General features: G+C 33.0%; 1 protein-coding gene across 2 annotated transcripts in view; it reads right to left on the bottom strand.

Moving 5' to 3' along the window:
• CDH12 (cadherin 12) overlaps positions 1 to 17,921 on the bottom strand; it is a 1,005,284-nt gene that overhangs the window by 869,268 nt on the left and 118,095 nt on the right. The gene's annotated exons all lie outside the window — the stretch shown is intronic.

Below are 17,921 nucleotides of genomic sequence, written 5' to 3'. Positions count from 1 at the left end.
CTGCCTTTGCATTCCAACTACAACATTTTCTTGAGCTTTTAACCTGCTAGCCTCCTTCAGATTTGCATGTTAGCCATTTCTTTAAATTAAACCTCTTTCTTTTCTACTATATAACCATCCTATTGGTTCTGTTTCTCTAGAGGACCCTAATACAGTAATTTATCCAAAATCCTACAGAAATTCAGAGGCAGAGCTTATAGCTTAGAAGTTAGGTACTCTTAGTTCAAAACCCAACAATATTTATTGCCATTAGTAGAACATGTTCTGGAGTCAGATTGCCTGGATTTGTATCCCAGCATCACCACTTACTACGTGTGTTACCTTGTTTAAGTTAACCATGGTAAGCCAGGGTTTCCTAAACTATTAAAAGAGATACATTGAATAGGTACAGCATAGTATTGTTATGCCCCTTCAGTAAGAGAAATGTGTACAGTTCTCAACAGAGCAATGGCTGCATGGGTTTCATAAAGACCAGACACTGCTATTACCTTAACAAAAATAGTTTAATTTATAATTATGATAGACAATTCCTTTTTGACTATTCTTGACTCATTTAAGAATTCAACTCAACTAATGGGGGAATACGGACTTTGTCTCAGTTACATCAGTGTCTAAACTGTTGGATCTGCAATGTACATATTGTGTGCCCTTGGTGGGATTAGTTATCTTTTCTGAATTCCATTATCTTCACTTGTCAAAGGTGATATAGCTACTTACCACAGCTAACTCAACATAATACAATCCTATGTGATATGAAGTAGCCACATAGTAAATGTAGTATAGCTCTAATAATGGTAGTATTTTTACTTTATTGCCTCATTCTTCCTTCCTGATTAAACATGCACAATGTATGTGAGATTTCATGAGAGATTAAGTCTTTTAATGATACTGGGTTATGGGTTAGAATTAGTTAAAAACTTATACAAGATTTTCTTGAAATATGTATTTATGTGTGTGCATGTATGTATATATGCAAACATATACATATACACACAGAACTTTAAGAAGCATGGGGAGAAAAATAAATTTATATGGAAAACTTCTGATACTTAAAATATAGATAATTCATCCACATTTGAGTGTACTTTTGAATTCTAGTTTTTGGTCCTAAAATTTCCTGGAAGCAGAGTGTATACTTCTACAGTAGTCTTCTACTCAGGTACACACACACACACACACACACACACACACACACACACACACACACACACACTTTAGGATAGAAGAACTGTCCTCTTTACCAATCATGTCAAGGAACAAATATTTTTAGAACTACTAAAGAAATTGAAATTGACCCATCTATCCCTATTAAAAAAATCAATGGATTAAATATCAGTGGATTTGAATTATCTGTGACTGAAAAGATTATTTATTTGTAGTTTGCTTGAAAGATAAATGTATTATTCAAGAATAAGCTTGGGCTTCAGTCTACATTTTTGTTCTTTATTAAAAATCAATCTGAAGAAATGTCTATATGAAAAATTATCAGGAAATCTCTAAAAAGATTAATGACAGAAGTACTAAACCAAGTCCCAAATTTATTATTTTGGAATAATTACAAAATATATATGATAGATTCAAATTGTGATTTTCTATTACCTAATAATTATTTAATCATTTTACTTAAATTATATAAATTCCATAAACTTGCAGAGTCTGGAACTCCTTATCTAAAAAATTTAAATAGTTTCATTCCAATACATGATTATAGAGATTATATATGACAATTTATATAAAGTACTAGCAACAAAATTCATACTTTAAAATTGATGTGTGTGTGTATATATAATCTATATTATATATATAAATTCCACAAATAAGATATTTAGGTCAATTAAATAATATGTAATATATAGATATATGTTCATGTATATATGTATATTTTTTAAGCGAGATGAGATAATCTATTGGTTGAATCCAACAAAATCCTTCCTGTATTATTTGTTAAAATGTATTTACAAGAGAAATTATTGTATTTAATTTTGCTGTTGCCTTTGCTTTTTTTAAGACCAATTCCTTAACAAAGAGTATACTCTTAATAATATTCCTTATATACACATATATATTTGTGATATTATTGGACATAAAATATTTGGTCTGTTGGTGTCAGCATTTTTTTTTACTTTAAAGTTTCTTTTTATTGAGGGATAATATTTAAAAAAATGCTATGAATATTTTTTCCTTGTTATAATTTCGTCAGCATTTTCACACAAGTATCAGATAGATTAAGGTGGGGAAATGGCAATACAACCCAAAGGCTGAAAGTTTAAATGCAAGGAAGACTAGAAATAGAGAAGCCATAGTTGTCATAGCAACATAATCTTGCTATATTCATATTATCCTTTTCCACACAAGAAGAATTTTCAAAGCTCCACAGAGTTGTTCCAAGTAGTAGGGGAGTGAATTTGGTGTGCATTTTAATATAGAACTTTAAGGTACTGTTAGTACAGCCCATCTTCAATAGAAGCAACACTTTCCTCGAAATTTAACTCAGTATAATCATTTAGAGAAATTTCTAGTAATATATTCTTTATGAAATAATGTATAGTTAAGAGTACACTTTTGCTTTTTTCCAGGACACATAAAGACAGAAGCATCTCATAGTAAAATTTTAGACTCATTCCAAGTTTTTACTAAATCTGTTTCTTTTATTTCCCAGCAGCCTACCTCTGGTTTTTATAAAAAGCAGCAGGTATTATATATCTTCTTTTACTAGTGAATATATTTTATCTTATATGTTATTTTGAGCCCTTCTAATCTTTTGATATGCCTATTTTCATTTTTAGATGTATTGAGAAGTGAATAATGTCACGCATAAACCAATTCCATACTCTGACTACCTACTTAATCTTTTGTTAGAAAATTAGCAACAAAAATAACAAACAAAAACTTTTATATAGGAGAACATAAACAACTATCAAATTCAAAAAATCATATTTAGTTTTATTTCAGAAATATTATTTAATGAAAAATACATGTAGTCATTCAGCCCATGGAGAATTATACAGATGCCAAGCCACAGTATAATTTAATATATTGTATTATTTTTCCCATTAATTTCCTTTCTCCCCATTCAGCCTAAAGTTATTAGAAAGAATTTGTCCAGTTCCAGATAAAATGAGATACTTAGGGGAATGGATTAAATGGCATAAAGGGCCTTAGTTGTGATCATCTGGGAATAAATGTAGTTTCTGGAGAGTCTGAAAAGTGTACTGCAAGGACATCATAGATTGAACACAGCTGCAGAGATCCCCAGTGAGAAGTGAGAATGTGAAATACTGAGTAGTAGCCAGAAATTGCTCAGAGTAGGAAAGAACTACAAAGGAGGCACAACAAGGTCCTAGTGCAATGTCTCTCAGCAGACTGAATGACTATGGGCTTCACAACCCTTTAGGAGTGCAGACATTACATTATATAAGGTCAGTGGTAATAGTCTACTTTGTCTAACATTTGCTTTCCTCTAGTTTGATTTATTATTGTATCCCATGGTTACGGACACCTGCCTTAATAAATTCAAGGAAAACATATTTTCTTAAAGTACAGCCATATTGACAATGTCTGGTTCAGCCCTAAGAAAAATGGCTCTTCCTCAGATTGACACTTCTACTTTGATACTATTATGCCCAAATAACTGAAATAATAAAGACAAAAAGAAACATTTCTCTCTGCTATTCTTCCCCCTATGTTGATAAAGTAGGTACTTCACATGTAAGAGAAATTTTGTTCTTGTTTGAGGCATAGCTCCTAGAACTTGCAGAGATTTTGGAGAATGGTAATCTCTTAAATTATGACGAACATGCAATAATATGTAACTCTAAAGGGACATGTTATTTGAAATGTCATCAACTCACATAAAAACAATGCATTTTTTACCATAATGGGCTATCATGTTAAAAAATATAAATTCAAATGGAGTAAAACCATGAAATTCCACAAAATAAGGATTTAACACACTAATGTGTATGTTATTTTGAAAGCATAACACACAAGCAGTAAGTTACAAATTCACATTATACTCTATATCAGAGTGTTAAGTTTTCGGCACTTTACTTTTTTCTTGTTCTAAGTGATTTTTTTTCAAGTCTATAAGAAGAAAAAGAAAAGTCTTCATGTTACACAACTGCCCTAAATAAATGTAGTGGGTTTTAGAAAAGTTCTGCTATTCATTCACCAATTCTAGTGTGCTATTGTTTGTTTTATACAAGGAAAACTATAGGTTAGTATTCATTACTCAATATGTCTTTTAAGGAAGAAATCAAGGTTAAAGTGATTTAACATCAAATGTCAATACAAAATACAGTATAATTATGTTAGTTTGGTTTAAAAGAATTTTTACATCTAATTTTATTTTACAATTACTTTCATAAAAAGATTGCAGATTTAATGTACAAAAAAGAAAAAAAGCTTTCTTTAAGAACTACTTATTTTTTACTACAACAAAATATATTTATTATAATTTGTTTGAACTTAAGAAATTTATTTTCTCTGAAATTGAGGAAAAAATTCTGAGCCCCATACTACTACTTACAATCTGTATGAATAGCCATTCCCCCCATCTATTTTTTCCTGGACAAATGTTATGTTTAAGAACCTAATTTATCATTTTATATAGAGGTATTTAAAAAAAACAAAACAAAAATGTTTCTGGTATTTCTGAACAGCAAAACAGAAACATATGATGAAACAAGCATAAAACTTCTATATGGCAAACTAATTATAGAAACACAATGTAGACTGCCAGAATGGTCATGTGAGGAATTCTACGGACCCTCACTCCAGCAAAAAACAATGACAAATGGTGAAAAATAATAAAAAATATTACAATCTCTGGAAAATTTCCTAAAGACATACTTTAAGTGAAAAATATACATATATATATACCTAGAAAATCTATTAAATCTGTATAAGAAGGGGCATCTTGGTGGCTCAGTTGTTAAGCATCAGCCTTCAGCTCAGGTCATGATCTCAGGGTCCTGGGATCGAGCCCCGCATCAGGCTCCCTGCTCCGTGGGAAGCCTGCTTCTCCCTCTCCCACTCTCCCTGCTTGTGTGCCCTCTCTTGCTGTGTCTCTGTTTGTCATATAATAAAATCTTTTAAAATAAAATAAGCACCATAGTTTTCTTTAAAAAAGGGGGGGGGGATTTATTAAAAAAAAAAAATCTGTGTAAGAAAAGTCAGAGTCTATGGCCTTTGAGCCAAGACCTGCCCTACTCCCTCCTCGCCATGCGAGTTTAGCATAAGGGAAGATCTATTTTCGGTGGTTTATGAAGCCAAGAATACATGACTTCATCTTCCCCTGGCTTTTAAGTCCAGGGCTACAGAATCTTCCTAGGAGGGGCAGGACACTGCCACTTCCCATCATCTCATGCAGAGGTTCTATTCTAGACAAGAGAGGTCACGAGGTCCGGAATCTCTTCCTCCACTGAGTTCCAACTTGTAAGGTAGAAGCTCCACCTAGTAGGCAACAAGCTGAGAATACTGGGACCCAGAAGGCCCTCATTCCAACTCACTCTTAGCATTAAATTTCCACCCTAGGAGAAACAAGAAAAAAACACCAGAGGCTCCTCCCTCACCCAACTTCTTGCTCATTAAGCAAGGTTATCATTCCAAGAAAAGCATGCCACTATCCCCATACCCATCTCTGGACCAGAGGCACAGAGATTTGGTGGGAGAGGAATCAATCAGAACAGGTGATTATGTAATAATAAAAGACAGTATACATGCATATTTCTTCCTTCTTGATTGAACTGATTAAAAAACAGTTATATAAAACAATATGTAAACAACTGCATTGTTGGGACTATAATATATAATATAAATTCGACAATTACAGCACAAAATAAAAAGGTGAAAACTAAGCTGTGTCGAAGTAAGGAAATAACACCAAATGGTAACTCAAATTCACAGTAACTAATGAAAAGAACCGGGAGCAGTAAATAAGAAGGTTAATACAACAGGCCCTATAAACAATTAACTGTTCTCCTTTCCTTTTCTCAGCTTTTAAGAAAAGATTTAAAATTATACAAAGTATTTAATTATAAGAATGTATTTTGAGTTTCAAGATATACAGATACAATTTCCATAACACTAATAATATTTAAAAAGTGGGAATATGGGTTAAGGATACAGAGAAGTAAAATTTCTATTCCCACTGGAGTAAATCTGAAGTAGATTCTGGTAAATTAAGATATATATGGTAAGCTTTACAGCAAGCACTAAGTAAATGCCTCAAAATATAGTGAGAAATCACTTGAATAATTAAGATGATACACTAGAAAATCTTCACTTAATTAAAAAATGAAAGCATTAAGACAAAACAAACAAAAGAAACTGAAACATATAGAAAAAATAAAATAGCAGATATAAATCCAAACATCAATAATAACATTAAGTGTGAATGAATTAAACAATAATATCAAAAATCAGAGTTGACTGGATTGAAAAACTATGTGCTCTCTGCAGAAGACACATTTAAGAATCAAAGATACAAACAGATTGAAAGTAAAAGGATAGAAAAAAATGTTAAAAGAAGAAACACCATGAGAAAGCTGTAGATAGTACTAGTATCAGATTATTTAGCCTTTAAAACAAAAACTTTTTTGCTAGAGATAAATGGGTTTCTTTTTTTTGTAATGAAAAGAGGTCAACATATCAATAATCTATAACAATTACATATATGTACATACCTCACAAGAATGCCACACCCCACATCCAACATGGATAGAACAATTGTACAGGACATATGAAAGGAAAGATTTGGCCAACATTAAAAACTATACCTACAGATATCTAGAAGACACTCCACCCAACAACAGCAGAATATACATTATTCTCAAAGCACAGAAAAAATTGCCCAGAATAAATTACATATCATAATACATGCTTCAACATATTTAGAAGGATTGGATAATACAAAGTGTGTTTTCTCACCATGGAATAAGAAATCAGTAAGAGAAAGAAATTTGGGAAATTCACAGATGTGTTAAAATTAAACAAAACTATCCCAAATAACCAATGGGTCAAAGAAAACATAGCAAGGGAAATTTTAAAAATACTTGAAGAAAAATGAAAATGAAGACACATATACCAAAACCTTTGGGATGAAGCCAGACTAGGGTTTAAAGAAAATTTATAGCTGCAAAAGATTATATTAAGAAGGAAAAGGAAACAGCTCAAATCAATAAACTAACTTCCATTTTAAGACACAGAAAAATGAACAAACTTAAAGCAAGCAGAAGGAAGAAAATAAATTTAGAGAGGAAACTAATGAAATTGAGGCTAGAAAATCAGACACTATCAATAAACCCAAAAGTTGTTTTTTTTGGAAAAGAGAAACAAAACTGAAAAATAATTTAAATACATTGACCAAAAATAAGATGAGAAAAGATTCAAACCACTAAAATCGGGAATAAAAGAGGGGACACTGCTACCTACAGGAATCAAATGAATATAAGGGAATATTCTGAACAACTCTATGCTAAAAAATTAAATAATTTTGATTAAACAAATTTCTGGAACAACAAAAACTCTGAAACTGACAGAATAAGAAATAGAAAATCTGACTAGACATATAATAAATCCCAGGTTTGAATTCATAATTTAAAAACTTCATACAAATTAAGCCCAAACCCAGATTAGCTTCATTGGTGAATTCCTTCAAAAACTTAAAGAAAATTAGTAGTAATTCTTCACAAACTCTTCTCAAAAATAGAAATGAAGAGCCTATTTCTCAATTAATTCTATATTGCCAGTATTACCTCAATAGCAAAATTCAAAAAACAAAAGAAAGCTACAGATCAAATTTCTTAGAGATATAGACACGAAAATTCTTAACAAAATATTAGCTAACCAAATCCATCAATTTACAAAAACAATTCTACATCCTGACCAAGTAGGATTTATCCCAAGAATGCAAGACTCATTGAACATCCTAAAGCTAGTTATTTATATTAGATCATATTAAGAGAATGGGCACAATCATCTCAGTAGATGCAGACAAAGCAGTTGACAAAATCTAATACTCCTTCATGATAAAAACACTCAACAAACTGGGTATAGAAGAGAACTTCTCAACCTGATAAACCCCGGACAATGTTATACTTAATGTTGAAAGATGAAATGCTCTCACGCTGAGATCAGGGATAAGACAGGGATGTTCAGTCTTGTTAATTTTATTCACCAATGTATGGTGGTTTTAGTCAGGGAAATTAGGCAAGAAAATGAAATAAAACACAGCCAGACTGGAAAGGAAGAATTAAAACTATATCTACAAATAGCACGATCTTTTATATAGAACACTTAAAATGAGAGCAGCAGGGTTGATGGATATATCATCGCACAGATATTGTTTGTCTGCATATAGCAATGAACAAACTGAAAATGAAGCTAAGAAAACAATTCCAATTACAATATCATCAAAAGAAATAGAATACTTTACCTAGGAATGATTTTCACAAAAGAAGTGCAAAACTTACACTCCAAAAAGTACAAAACAGTGTTGAGAGAAATTAAAGAAAACCTAACTATATGGAAATCCAGCCACGAGTGGTTGGAATACAGGGATGAGATTAGGTCAGAGACTGGTGACACTAAATGCATATAATTTGTTAAATGAAAAATAAAAAGCGATTAAATTGACAGATGGCTCTTTAAAAAATCATCAAAATGATTTGTGTAATATTGGCATGTAGCCACGTTTTTCTTCTTTTGCCTAGAGTGAGCTGACATGGCAGAGATTGATTTTCCAAGGCTAAAAAATTAGGTACAATTTTCCTAGCAACTTTTCAAAAGTGACTGAAGAAGTATCTTTGCAAGACAGTGGCTGGCATACCAGTGACGTGGAGAAACTAGAAAATGCAAAGAGAAGAGACTAATTCCTGAACATGTTAATATACCACCCCTTCCAAAGATATTTCCAAGCATCAGGAACTCATTGATGTCTCCAGGGTTTCTGTTTTTTGTTTTTTGTTTTTGTTTTTTTTTTTAATGTTCTGAATAACTAGTAACAGGCCATTATAAAATTTTACAAAGCATGAGAGACTATGGACTCTGAGAAACAAACTGAGGGTTCTAGAGGGGAGGGGGGGGATGGGTTAGCCCGGTGATGGGTATTAAAGAGGGCATGTATTGAATGGAGTACTGGGTGTTATACGCAGTGAGTCATGGAACAGTACATCAAAACTAATGATGTAATGTATGGTGATAAACATAACATAATAAAATAAAATTTAAAAAAATTACAAAGCAAATTGACTGAGGATTAAGTTTCAAACTAAATTAGCAACTAAAATAATGTTCACCAGCCCAAATCCCCAGAATATCTCCTCTTCTACTTTAAGGCCTATGTACAGATTTTTAATATATTCAGGAATCTCAAACAAATATATCTCTTTGAGGACGTTTATTTTCTTTTGTCCTTCTTGGGGTGGGGTGAAGCTTTGGACTGGAAGACTGCATTTTTCTTTATTTTATTTTATTTTTTAAGATTTTACTTATCCATTTGACAGAGAGAGACACACAGTGAAAGAAGGAACACAAGCAGGAAGAGTGGAGAGGGAGAAGCAGGCCCCACGGCCGAGCAGGGAGCCTGACGAGGGGCCTGATCCCAGGACCCCGGATCACGACCCGAACCGAAGGCAGACGGCCAACGACTGAGCCACCCAGGGGCCCCGACTGCATTTTTCTTTAAATATTCTTCCTTAATTTTAATTTTAGTGATCATTTCTATTTGACTAGCTAGCTACCTACTTACCTATTTATTACCTATATATCTACATCTAGGTATATCTTTATCTATAGTTATCTCTACCTATCTATAAAATTCTAACTTTTTTTTTCCCTATTGTCTTGTTCCAAGATAGCCTAATACTGGACCATCTTCCTGCCTCTCACTCATTCAAATCTCTTTAAGATCCCTTTTTCTTGTTTGAATTAGTTATTCCCTAAGGGATCCGATCTGTGTTTCACTCTCCTTAGTGCTGAATTTCCTCAAGTTTCTGATGAAACTTAATTCACTAATTAATGAAGAAATATATATTTGGGATCATTGTAATCCGTCCAGCATTTTAATCACGGCCTTTTGTCACTGACGGCCAGGGGTGACACCAGGGTTTTATGTTGATGATGCACACTGCTTTAGTGGCTTCACCTTGGAGTACCTATAGGAGCTGGAGTCAGAAAAGCACTCCATGCTTTCCCACCTTTTTAAAATAAAGTTCATATATTGCGCTCCAATCTCCAATTTGAAAGTCCTCCCTTTTCCCATGAAGGTCAATCAATTCATTAAGACATATTTTCCCTAAATAAAAGTTGTTCGAATTTGAAACTTAAAAAGAAAGAACGTATTTTCCTGCTTCATCTGGAAGAAATTTATTCTACTCTACATTTTGGGAGGGAGGCACTGGAGGGGAAAGCAGAGGCAGACTTGTGGAGAAATACAGAAAATGTCATTCAAAACGCTTTTAGAAAATCACTCTCATCTCTGTGCTCTTCCTGGCTGAGTTGTCCATATTTATCCAGTCGAGGATTTTTCTGCAATAAGAAACCGTGCCTGCTTTTAGAAGAGCCTTCTCCTGTGAATGTCCTGAGTAGGATCCTTTGATTCTTCGGATCCTACAGTGTGGTTCTCCCCAACTTCTGTCTCCCTAAAATGCACCAGAGATTATAGCTGTTCTTCCCTCTTGTCACTCTCAGTTGTTATTGTTGTGGTTTGATTTGCTGCCTTTTGAAATACTTCTATTTCTGATGTTTCAAGAGTGTTTCTTGGGGGAGAATCACTAAAGACGTGCTCAGTCAGACCTTGAAAATTGGAGCTCCACAACAGCTTCAGGGTACAAATTATTATACACCTGATTTATTTTTTTTCATTTTATATGGAAAATAATTTAGAAGGTAAAAGGAAACATTTTTGATAGTGTAACTGAATTTATTTTACTTTCAAGGAATAGGTCATATTGCCCAAATTATAATTCTAGTGATTGTCCTCTCAAATTGTATTTATTGTTTTAGGTTCCCTTCCCCCACCCTCAGTGGACCCTTTTAGCCTCCATTATTAAGTATTTCATACTAGTATGAACTAATAAAATGGAATTGTGCGCACTTAGGTTCCCAACGTGATGCTGAAATTTACTTTCTCTTTGACCTTAAGAAAGTTCCTTAAACCTTTCAAATATATGAAATAGGGATAACATTATGCTATTAGACCTTGCTTGATGTAGAAAGGAATGACATTAAATTGGATGTCTTCATCATGGACTAATATATTTTAAGATGTCATATTTAAATTGAATTTATGTTTTCTCAATTGCAATATTAAATAATTTGCTTTGGGCAAACAGGAATGAGTTCATATATAATTGATATTAATATTCTTCCCAGTCTCTAATAAGAAACAAAATGTCCTTATTTATATGCAGATTCCTTACATTGCAGTACGGTCCTACATACTTGGAAACTGAACTAACACTGTATTTCTCAGGAAAAGAAGTTCTATTTCCTTAATTTTATGCCACTTATTTATATAACATGGATCTCATTTACTATTCTTCTAGGGGATTTTCTTTGCTTGAATTACTTCACTAATTTGTTCAGCATTAACCTCATTTCCTACATGATCAGAGTATTGTTCTTTTATATGCACACAATCATGTAGTTATGCTGAATAGACTCTCTCTACTTACATATTCATTAGGTACAAGAAAAACTCAACTTCAATTAGGTCTTAAGGTGGGTTATTCAAGAGGCTACTGTTTGTGATTCTCATTCTGTTTATAGTAGTGACTGTTAGAAGTCATTATTAAATATTTATTTGATGTTTACAATAGGTTTCCTTGAAACTTTATTTAAAAGGGAAAGCATAATACCTAGATCCTATATAAGAACTACAAAAGACATTAGCTGTAACTGAAGTCTTCAAAGTGACAGTAAAATAAGATTTTTATGAATGGAAGCATTTATATTAATTTGATTAGTTTTGGCCATTATCTAAAAAAATATAACATTTATATAGTATATATGATTCAAGGAAATTGTTTCTTCATATAAATTATTTTTTTAGAGCTGACATATCTGGGATATATTCTAACTGGAGCAAAGATATGGCAAACACAATCATGTATATCCTAGAATCTATTATTGATTCCTTCTGCAGATGTTTTAATATTCCATCTCCCTAGAGCCCGGAAGGGAAAGGATTTAGTTGAACAGTTTTGTAATTCAAAGAACATTTGTATATTACTACTCACTAGGCTAAGACTGTATTATCTCCAGAACTTTGGTCTCTTTAAACGAAGTATATGAGATTTAATGCAAGAAAGATGATCTGTCTTGAAAAATAACACATTAAATAAATATTGCTATTTTTTTAAATAGCCCTATTTATAAAAGCAAAGTGTAACATACTTCAGAAACAATAAGATTTCAAATGCCTTCTCCACTCTAATTTCAAAATCTCCTATGACATCTTATTTATGTAGAAGAAAAGATTTTAGAAAATATTTGAAAATGACATTTAGCATAACTCAAAAGAGATCTAATCTGTAAGGTTTTGGGAATATTCAAATGTAGGAAGCATCCATTGTTTTCCTTGGAGTGTATCATCCTGTCTAAAAGTAAGCCCACTTGAAAGAATTTCTAGAGGACTTTTGATGAAGAAGAGCAGTTTTCATGACACATACCCAAGATTAGGTCCAGGGATTATCTATACTTTGAAAATCTGTAGCAACTATATAGAGACTTTTATATTATTAATTTAAATCTTCATGTTTAGAGAGATTTAAGGTATACCTAGTGGAAACAAAGTCAGTTATTTCCCATATTTTCTTTTTATTAATAGCATTATATGTGTTAGGATTAGCAAATATCAGAAAACTTCAAATCAAACTGCCTGAAATAAGAATTCTTGATGTTTTGTTTGTTTGTATTCCCAAGCATGATATCTAGATGTAGGGTGGGCTCCAGAACTGGCTGATGTAGCATCTTAAGAACTCCCTGGGCTAATGTTTAGCCTCCATTGTGTAATGTTCAATGTGTAAAAGATGCTTAGCTAGCCTTCCTCAGTGTGATAAAGATGACGCCAGAAGATGTAAAAGTAATATCCAGATATGGCAATGTTGAGAGGAAGAAGGGAGCGATGCTTTCATGTATCTCCCTCATGGGAGCTGTGACTCTGTCCCACAGCTCTCTAAACACTCTTCCTTCTACACCACACTTGTCTTCATTGGGTCACAGATTCGGTCCTACGTCAATCCTTAGCAGATGCATGAACTTACCATGACTTAAGTTGGAACGGATATCAGGGAGTCACCCACAAAGATCTCCATATAAGATGTCATTATTTTGACTGAAGACAAACTAGGAATCTTAACAACAAAAACAACAGCAGCAAAAACAAGAGGTTTATCTTCAGTGTGACAAAGGTTCTAAGAACCTGAGGGGTTGGAGTGTACTCGGCCCTCTGTCATAAGGAGTAAGAAAACCAACCACATGGTTTGCTCTAAAGAAAGCAAGCTAATAAAGAATCAGAGAGGGCCTTATCTTCAGAAAGGCTGTGTAGAGGTCCCCAAGAAAGAATAAATAAGAAATGGATTCCTCAACCATTTCTCTATAGAGGATGGTCAAACAGATAACTTGCAAACATTTCTCTACTCAGGAAATCTTCATTCTCTACTGTGGACATTTAAATGAAGGAACTATCAAACCAACACAGTAGGCTGCTCGAACTAAATAACAGGCATATTAATGGACATATTTAGAATCTATTGATCCAATTTAAAAAATGACATTTGCATATTTTATACCACCTTACATATTATGGTATATATTATTTTACATATACATATTATACACATATATATATATGTACACACACACACACACACACATACATACACTGGTACACACACATTCACATTCTTTTATGAGATGGTTAATTTTATTTTTCAATTTGACTGGGCCACAGGGTGCCCAGATATTTGGTCAAATATTCTTCTGGGTATTTGGGTGACGATGTTTTAGGATGAGATGAAGTTTTAAATGTGTAGACTGAGTAAAGCATATTGTTCTCCCCAATGTGGGTGGGTATCGCCTAATCAGTTGATGGTCTCAACAAGACAAAGAGGCTAATCCTCTGCTGAATATGAGAATTTCTCCTGCCTGCTCTTGAACTGAAACATAAGCTCTTCCTGGGTCTTGAGCTAGCAGGCCTTCTGACTGGAACCATGACATCAGTTCCCCTGGTTCTCGGGCCATCAGACTCAAACTGGAACTACACATTAGACCCTAGGTCTGAGTTTGTTGACTCACCGTGAAGATCTTGGGACTTGTCAGCCTCCATAATCACACGAGCCAATACCTCATACTAAATTTCTTTCTATCTATCTATCTATCTATCTATCTATCTATCTATCTATCTATCTATCATCTGTATCTATCTATATCTCTCTATATAAAATAGAGACATAGAGATCTATACAGGTATTAGATACATAGGTATAAATGTGTGTATATATATGTAAATATATAGATCTCTCTATATAAATACATTCTGTTGGTTCTATTTCCATTAGGCATAAAATCTTATGAGAATATTCTTGGGTGGTGGAAGTATTGGCATAACAAATTGTAACAAAAATGATACAAAAAAGATCAGATACATTTGTCTCCTTGAATGTTAATATATTAAGACAAAATGCTATTCTCTTCGGGTTGCACTCATCTAGATTTTTAGCATTCTTATTTCAAAGACTGTGTGTTCAGGTTAATATTTGGGTGAAGATAATTAAATATAATTATACATAAAGCAGTATACTGATTATTTTACTTATGGCCCATAGTAGTTACATATTAAAATATTAACTTTATTATATTTTATTTATTAAGTATATATTAACATATTAAAGTCAGCAAGACATTTTTAAAATCCTTCTCTGTTACAGTGATTTTTAACTCTACCTCATGAAAAAATACAATATCTGTATTAAAACAATCAAACCCTTTAATAGCTGACATTATTTCACACTAACCATAGCTGACTTGTAACTGTCTCTGACTGTCTGAAGTATTTCTTACATGGTATGTCACGTTCAGGAGTTTATTAAGTCGGGATTCTACTGTTAGACCTTTCCTTATTTGAAATGTATTTGTAATACTTCCTTAGAAGTAGAATGTATGATTCAAAGAGTATGTGTGTTTTTTAATAGTTTTGACATTAGAATGACAAATTGCCTTACCAGTATATATACTGCCTTGAATCACACCAGTATTATAGAACAGACTCCTTGTCATCAAATCCTGGCTAATGCTCCTAATTAACATTTACAAATCCAGTTTTATCATTAAAAATATTCATTTATTTGCATTTGGTTAATTGTTATTTCTAATTGGTAATTAAAAATTCATCTTTTTATACTTTTTAGCCCATTGTTCTATTGAGAAATCTTTTTTTTTCCTGACATCTTAGAATGTTTTATAATTTAAAGGTACTACTAGTGTATCACTTTAAAAGTCATGCCTCTCCCAGAAACTTTATAAATAGCTATCCCTAGTTTTGTTTTTATAGTTAAATCTTAAGCATCTATCTCTGCACATGCTATCAGGTAAGCATTTAACTTCTGTTTTTCCAAACAATCTGGCAATCCACTAAAAAAACATTTATTAATTTGGTCATTTTTTATCATGGACTTGAAATGTCCCTTTTACAATAATGTTGAAATGTACAGGGTTAAAAAACATGTGTTCTGCTACTTACTACCTGTGCGAACCCAGGAAAGCTCAGAGATACTTGGTCTCTGTGTCATCTATAAACCGGGATAATGGTACATACCTGATGGGGTTGGTATTAAAACTAAGTTAATCTATGTGTGAGGAAAACTTGAAAAGAACCTAGAACACAGTTAACATAGTAATTAACTATTGTATAGCTAACTATATGTATATATTCTAATATTAAATATATCTAAATATTAGGTCTTCTTCTAGAATTACTGACCCATCTTTGACCTACCTATACTTACCCTGAAATGAAACTTTATTTTTGCTTTACAGTGTGTTCACTTCACCATGTCACAAATGTCATGTCTTTTTTTTTTTTTTTTAAGACTTTATTTATTTATTTGACAGAGAGACACAGCGAGAGCAGGAACACAAGCAGGGGGAGTGGGGGAGGGAGAAGCAGGCTTCCCGCAGAGCAGGGAGCCCGATGTGGGGCTGGATCCCAGCACCCTGGGATCATGACCTGAGCCGAAGGCAGACGCTTAATGACTGAGCCACCCGGGCGCCCCTGTCATGTCATTCTTATTCAAATACCTCTTCACTGTTCTTCCATAGATAAAAATTAGCATCATCATATCAAGTTTTCAGATAAAGAGTTAAGCAAACAAACGAATAAGCACTGAATTGGGATGTTTTTAATTGTAGTTGTGTTAAAGGTAAAGATCTATGTGTGATGATCTGTTTTCAAAATTATATTTTTTCCCCTAGGAACGTCAAAGTCATACAATTTAAAATAGTGTTTAATTTGTTGTTCTAGCAACAGAGCTGTACTCCTATAAAGACACAGCAATTTAAAAGGTCAAAAATATTTACAGTGTGTGAAATAAAATAATTGACCCAAATGTGAAATATAATAATTGGTTCATCTGCCAAATGAAAGAAAATATTTTAGTAGATTTTCCAAAGTATAATGTAAGAATATAGTATGGACACATTTTGCATATATGGAAGTTATATTTATACCTAGTATCACTTAAAGTAGACAATTAATTGAAACACAGACTGGCACACTGCATTATCTTCCTCTTGTTAATTGGTCTTCAGAGGGTATTTGGAGATATCCAATTATCACTCCACCAAATGCCACAACAATAGCAACAATTTAAAAATAAATAAGGTCACCTTCCTTTTCTACTAATGAGTAGTGCTAAAAAGTGACATAAGGAAGACAGAGAAAATATCACTCTTTTCCTATGTGTAGACCTGATTTAGCAGAGATCTGTCAAAAATGGTGTAAATATGGATATATTGTCAACTTTACCAAAGCAGAGAATTTAGTGTTGTGATTTGGAAAACCAATAACAAGAACAGTTAAACGTTACAGGTGTACATGTATCTATTCATGCCGACTTGTTTCAGGAGACTGCATATATTTAAAGCCACACATTATTGTTTGGAAATTTAATAAGCATAAGTATTATGTTTATCTACTCTTCTTCATTTAATTTCTAATACCTGTCACTGCAATGAATTAAATTGTTATTTATTATACATCTTTTAACCCAGTATCATAAGGCAATATATCAAATCAGCACACTACCTAGTTCTGTGTAAAGTACATTTATAAAATTCTATGGAGAGCTTCAATATGAAAATTTAGCTTCAGATGTTTACATTAGAATTTTTACAACTCAATGGGGCACCTGGGTGGCTCAGTTGGTCAAGTGTCAGACTCTTGATTTTGGCTCAAGTCATGGTGTCAGGGTTGTGATACCAAGCTCCGTACTCAGCCTAGTCTACTTGTGATTCTCTCTCCCTCTCCCTCTGCCCCTCCCCTGCTCGTGCATGTACTCTCTCTCTAAATAAAATAAAATCTTAAAAAAAAAAAAATTTTTACAACTCAGACTATGACTATATGAAACAAAAACATATATTCGTTATCTGATAGACACAGACGCGTAGCAGCCTTCCCAATGCAGTTCTACCAGAATCCCTGGTAGAAAATTTTAAGAAAGTGATAATTGCATAACTAGGGTGAGGTATTGGTTAACTTGCATTTCACTTCCATCTCCTGATAGCTACCTTCATTCTAATACCCTAGCCCACGTCTCTCAGTGCTTCCAAATCTTTAAAGCAATGTGTACTTTAACATTAAATACAGGGGAAGAATAAGTTAAAACTCAAAATGCAAGGTCACATAAAAATTAATACAA

This window comes from Zalophus californianus, chromosome 5 (assembly GCF_009762305.2).
Source record: "Zalophus californianus isolate mZalCal1 chromosome 5, mZalCal1.pri.v2, whole genome shotgun sequence".
NCBI classification, from domain to species: Eukaryota; Metazoa; Chordata; class Mammalia; order Carnivora; family Otariidae; genus Zalophus; species Zalophus californianus.
This window is presented reverse-complemented; position numbering and strand designations above follow the sequence as displayed.